The sequence below is a fragment of the Quercus suber genome, unplaced genomic scaffold (genome assembly GCF_002906115.3).
Source record: "Quercus suber isolate HL8 unplaced genomic scaffold, Cork oak 2.0 scaffold_468, whole genome shotgun sequence".
NCBI lineage: Eukaryota > Viridiplantae > Streptophyta > Magnoliopsida > Fagales > Fagaceae > Quercus > Quercus suber.
The window spans coordinates 205,612-212,362 of record NW_027069919.1 but is presented as its reverse complement, the minus strand read 5'-3'; positions in this window follow the sequence as shown (position 1 = coordinate 212,362).

Sequence of the window (6,751 nt, the reverse complement as noted above, 5' to 3'; positions counted from 1 at the left end):
ATCAACTAGCTAAGATACTAATTAGTTTTTTGAGTAAGCGGGGTTCGAATCCCAAATCTCTTATTAAATAAGTAAAAAACTTTATGAGTTGAGTTTTTTTTTTTTTTTTTCAATGGTTATAAGTCTTAACTTCTTTGTAATCTATATTGATTTATCCATGATTTGTCAAGGCAGTTGACGTTTAAATAATAATAATATTAATAATGTATTTTTCTGAATGAATTGTATGATTGGGAATTTGGGAGCGTGCATGGTCTTAGACTCTTATGAATGAATGGTAGGATTCATTAAATAAGAGGAAATAAGTATACTTTTTGGTTGGTCTCTCATCTCAGTGGTGTACAGCAACGTGTATTTTTATACATAATGAAAGTGAAATTTTCCTTTTTTTTTTCCTGAATAATGAAAGATGAATTCTTCATAAGAACCAATGAGAATCTTGACGTTAATGTTGCATGAATATATAACTAAAAGGGTGCAAGAAGTTGCTCATTGGTGTACACAGCAACGTGTATTTTTATACATAATGAAAGTGAAATCTTCCTTTTTTTTTTCCTTCTGAATAATGAAAGATGAATTCTTCATAAGAACCAATGAGAATCTTGACGTTAATGTTGCATGAATATATAACTAAAAGGGTGCAAGAAGTTGCTCATTGGTGTACACAGCAACGTGTATTTTTATACATAATGAAAGTGAAATCTTCCTTTTTTTTTTCTTCTGAATAATGAAAGATGAATTCTTCATAAGAACCAATGAGAATCTTGACGTTAATGTTGCATGAATATATAACTAAAAGGGTGCAAGAAGTTGCCTTCACTCAAATACAAAGATGATATAGATAAAGACAATATTATTTTATTTAAGATGTGCTAGGTTTAAATAAAAAGTATACAATATTATACTGTACAATTCAAAATTTATAATTAATAACTTGGTCACAAAAGAGAAAAATAAAAAATTAATTAAAAATAATACTAGAGATACAAACTATTTTACAAACTACTGATGTGGTGAATGATTATTGGTAAATGAAAAAGTGATATTAATGGTGGGTCTAAATAAAAATCAATAAGAGGTTGGCCGCATCAATATTTTTTAAATATGTTATAAAATAATTTGTGACTGTAGCATTTATCTTAATTAATACTCTCTTTGTCCCAAATGGTTGGTCACTTTTAGAAAATTCAGCTTTTTAAGGAGCATTATTTAAAGCGCTTTTTTTTTTAATTAAAATGATATAAATTTTCAAAACTAACATCATTAATTTAAACTCTAGTGAAAGAATGGGGAGAAAATGGGCAAATGCCCCTTTCAAAAAAAAAAATCCAGCATTTTACCCCATTTCTCAAACTAATTAGGGAAATGTCTTTTTTTTTTTTTTTTTTTAACTTGATTTTCTTAAAATCGAGTTATAAAAAAAAAAAATTCTGAACCCCTATAACAGCGTTTTTAAGGAGTCTATAGTAACGTTTTAAGGACCTATAGTGGCGTTTTATAACTCGATTTCCATGAAGTCGAGTTACGTGCAAATTTTTTTTTTTTTTTTTTTACCTATAACTCGACTTCATGGAGATCGAGTTACAAAATGCCACTATAGGTTCTTACAACGTTATTATAGGTTCCTTAAAAATGCCGCTATAGGACTTAACTCGATTTTGAGAAAATAAATTTTCAAAAGAGGAGCATTTTCCTAATTAGTTTGAAAAAGAAGGTAAAATGCTGGATTGTTTTTTTAAAAATGGTAAAGGCCGATTTTTTCCAAAAGAATGGTATTAATTCTATTGACATTTTAAATAAAGCAAAAAGGTAAACTAGTAAATTTGTACATTTGACTTTTGAAAGCGGACTATATTTTGGGACATTCCAAAATAAAATAAAGGACTAACAATTTGAGATGAAGTGAGCACTGAGTATTATATTTTGACAAATCTATCATTAAATAATATTTAATTCTTATTCTCTCAATGCTTGCCAAATAATAATAATAATAATAATAGTTATATCATCTACTAAATTTTAAATCACGCCACTAAAAAAGCCTACAAAAAGAAGGAACGTTATAAGAAGCTCATTGTGAGAATTCAAATCCTCTAAATTTCCTAGAGTACTCTACCAATAGATTTCCTTAAATCCTAACCATTCTTTTATGATTTAAGGGTTTAAATTTTACCATATCAACATTTTACTAATAATACTCTTAAATAATAATAATTTAAGGGTTTAAATTTTACCATATTAGCATTCCACTAACAGTACTCTTAAATAATAAAATAATGTTGCAAACAAAACAATTAAGATTATTGTTAGTAGAATGCTGACATTGTAAAATCTAGGCCATTAAATTATTAAAAAGTGGTTAAGATTTAAAAAATTCTAAAAGATCAGAATCGTGTTTGCGATGTCCCTCTCTTAGTTTGAAGTCATTTTTGTTTTGCCTAAATCATGAAAGGCTAAGTCGTTGTAAACCTCCTAGCGTAGCATTTCGATAACCACTAGTCTCACTCACATGACAAAGTCCTTGGGTTGGTACTAGCTAAAATGGTTGGGTTTGCATCAATCTCAACAAAATCATCAACTCCTCATGAGTTTCAACACAAAACTTTTTGTCTAATAAATTAAGCAAATGTAAGATAAGGTTTCTCTGCGTTGGGAAGCAAAAACATGAAGTACCCTTTCTCCCTAATTACATGATTACATCACTCCAAATTTACCCAATTTTGTGATTAGAAAATATATACCGTTGTACTTGATTGGAAATCCGCCTCTTCCTTCTCTTTTGCAAGTTTGCTTACTCAAGTTTGATTTCGAAATGCACCACTAGCCTTCTTCACTTGCTATATTGGTATGAGCAGCAGACTTGACTTCCTCAAAAACCAAGCCAATCAAAGGTCGACACTTATCAAGGCGAAATAAAAATTGCTATTTGTGTTGCTCATATATGTTTTTTCAAGCAAGTTCAAACTCATTGACAGTTACATGTTCAATTTTACAAGGCCAATCCATTTAGGAGACCTCTAGGAGTAGGAGGAAGAACTATCTCCTACATTAGGTGTCTCACAGCATATAAAGTCTCAAAATATATGGATGATGGATCCCACCAACTTTGAGACACCAAGTTTGTACACCCGTGGTAAGAGATAACTTTAATTCCCAAAGACTGTATAGTTTCACGGGGAGGCATCAAAGATTCAAGAAGCATCATTCCTCGAACAAATCATTGGGCATTTAACTTTTAACACAGAACAAGAGAATATTTTTTGGTAACAAGAACAAGAAGAAAATTTTGCGAGTGTGATTTGTGTATAACATTTATTATCAGCATTAAAAGGTAGAGAATGTAATAATTTATTTTCAGCCTATCAAATGTGGCAATTGATTGCTAGCAAATATTATATTGACTACTTGATGGAGATGGGATGGGACGGTATAATGTGCCTTCCATGTGTTCAAAAGGTGACCGATTAGAAAAATGTTAGCAACTTAAAAAAGAGTTATGCTAATGAGTGTTCTTAGAGTATTGGTTAATAATTTATTTTAAAAAAAGTTTTGATACTACTTTTATGAGAAATGAAAAAAACTATCAAAATATTAATTATTTTTTTCATTTTTCATAAAAATTTTATTTAAATAAATTATTAATAAGTGCTCTAAGAGCACTCGTTAGCATTTTTCCTCAAAAAATTATACAATTTTTACTATAACTTATTACATGGCATATTGTGAGTGACGAAAAAAACGTGTACTATAAGTGATAGAGAAAACATTATAAGTTTACTCGTGAGCATTTTTTCTCAAAAAATTATATAATTTTTCTTACAACTTATTACATGGCGTATTGTGAGTGACAGAAAAAACGTATGCTGTGAGTAATAGAGAAAACATGATAAGTTTACGTCGATGCACACCTCTAACTCTCATGACTAGTCACAAAATGAGTTGTGTCAGAAGTGTCAAGAGTTTTTTGTGGTCTCGGCATTGTTCTACTCATTAATTATTACCTGTTTATTTGGACGGTGTGTTTGTTCACAACATGCGCAGGACTGCATCATATGGATGTGTCTGCCGGACTGGGTGCTTGTGGGCCTCTTTGCCTTTTCCTGACAAAGCTATTTATTTATGGATTAGTGTCATTATCATGTTGTAATTAATTGGCAACCTTATTTAAAAAAATCTCTATCATGATGCTTCTCATATAATATTTTAGCATATCAGCATTTATTTAAAATAAAATTTTGGTTGAGATGTACCTTTTTCAGATTTGGAGGAGGCGCATGAATTTTTATAGAGAAAAATAGTCGGTTGTTTAGATGGAGAAAGTTTGTATCCAGACACACATGTTAAACTGATGAAAGGGTTGGGAGAATGAGATTCAGAATATTGAAAAAATAATATATGAAAAGGAATATTAGAGAAGAGAAACAAGTTCTCTCTTTTTGAGTTTGTAGCCAAAATTTATGATCTAAATTTGGGCCACACTCATATCTAGCCAACCATTACTTTTCTTTCTTTTTCCACAACCTATTATGGGTCAAGGAAAAGGGTTTAGCAGCTTTAATTCTTCAATCCAATTATTCATTACTTTACACAACACCTTAATAATTAGCAAGAGAATTATGAAAGCCTAATTTCAACTCAACATTTAAAAGTGCTATAATTTTCATATTAGTTTTTTTAAATTAAAAAAATACAGATTCTATTTTCAATAATTTTATATAATATATATATATATATATAATTTTATGTTTAATGACTCCAAATAATTTGATCCATAACTAAACCTATCCAAATTCCAAACCCAAAATTTTAAGGTTATTTTTTTGGTTCAATGGCTGTTATCTTATGTGATTTGAAAACCATAATTACCCTTCAAACAACAAAGGAATAGGAAGGTTTACATATTTATGCTCTTATAGAATAAAACAAATCAATCTAAAGAAGTTGGTTGCAACAACAACTTAAAAAGAAGCCACACACCAAAATTTATAAAATGGTATTATGTTAGAGGGAATGGTGTATAAGAACTAAGAAGACTAATAAATAATAAAAGTGAAACCAAGAGAATAAGAGAAGAGTTCTAAATCTTAAACCATAAAAGAAAGGAAAGTTTAGTTACTAATGCCCCTAAAAAAGAACATTATGGAAAATAATATATATATATATATGTGGGGGGGGGGAGGGAAGGGCCCAGTCCAACATAATGGGCCGAAAGCCATAGGAGAGCTATTTTGCGACCGAGAAGAGGGGGATGGAAAAGGCAGGGCCCATCTGGAAGTGGGATCCTCAGAAGTAAGAATTATTACAATCGAAGAGGATATCTCCTGTCCGAAGAGGTTGTAATCCTCTGATGCAAATATTGTAAATCAATTGAGTGTGTGAAAGGCCAAAATGACCTTCCGAGGACTCCACCTGATCAAGATAAGCTCTGAATATGCTGGGAAACGATAAGGATGGAGAAATATCTAAGGGGAAAGCTGCTACCACCGTATTTAATACTCTGCAGCAACTTTTCTGGCCGCATTTATGTGGAGAAGACCCCTGAACAGTGCATTCTAACCTACTGCCACTCACACAGAGCTAAAAAAGATGCTTGACGTGACATGTACTCAAGCAAACTCAGTGGATGAAGAACAAGTGGATGATGGAGATGAAGGAGAAGGGTGGCTATATAAAGGAAGGAGGCTCCTAACAAAAAGGGAGAGGAAAAAGGACAAAGAGAGAAAGAGAGAACTTGACTGTAGCCCTAAGACCTTTGTTCATCAGATAAACAATAATATAGCTCCTCGAGATTTTCAGGTTTTACGTGTAAATTCGTGTTGTTTCTGTTTGAAAGTTGTGATTCGTTGTTATCAACCAATACTTAACCTAACTCTTTCACCCATACTCTACAAATTTATTGTTTTGGGCTTGGGCGCAAATCCTAACCCCACAATTGGCGCCGTCTGTGGGAAGGGCTTGAGTGTAAGGGGAGGTAGCAGCAATTGATCATGGCTGAACCAGGGCAACAACCAGCTGAGTCTGGGCGTCCCAACATGTTAATCCTTTTCTCAATTTGGAGCGGAGGCAAGACCGTGAAGGCAGTGTGCATACTACACACACTGAACGAACTCAACCTCGTGGCGGAAGTCATGTTTCTCATGCAAGAAAAACACCATGCAAATAGAGATTGAAAGGTTAAGAAGGGAGCTGCGTCATGCAAAAAGAAAACGTGCTGCTCGCATTCTGATGACGACTCGGATGACGGACAGGACATCACCTATGAGCAAAGGTCTCGAACTCCAATAGTGAATCTTTTTCATATGAGGATGAGCACCCTCGTAAGAAGCAACCTCAAGGGCCACCACATGGAGGGGTGGGCAATGAGCCATGAGCAAGGCTTTGAATCAAATCTCCAGGTCACCTTTCACGCGTAGGATTGAAGGAGCGAAACTTTCTCGGCGTTTTAACCAGCCAACCTTTACTATCTACAACTGGTAAAACTGACCCTGTGGAACATGTGAGCCATTTTAACCAAAGGATGGCTGTCTACTCCAGAGATGAAGCTCTGATGTGCAAGGTATTCCCTTCTAGTCTTGGACCCGTGGCCATGAGGTGGTTTGATAACCTGAAAGCAGACTCCATCGACTCTTATCAAGAGCTCACTCAAGCTTTTGGTTCACGTTTCGTCACATGCTGAAGGGTGGCCAGGCCCTTATCTTCTCTGCTATCCTTAAGCATGCGTGAGGCGAGTCACTTAAGGCGTATTCGGATA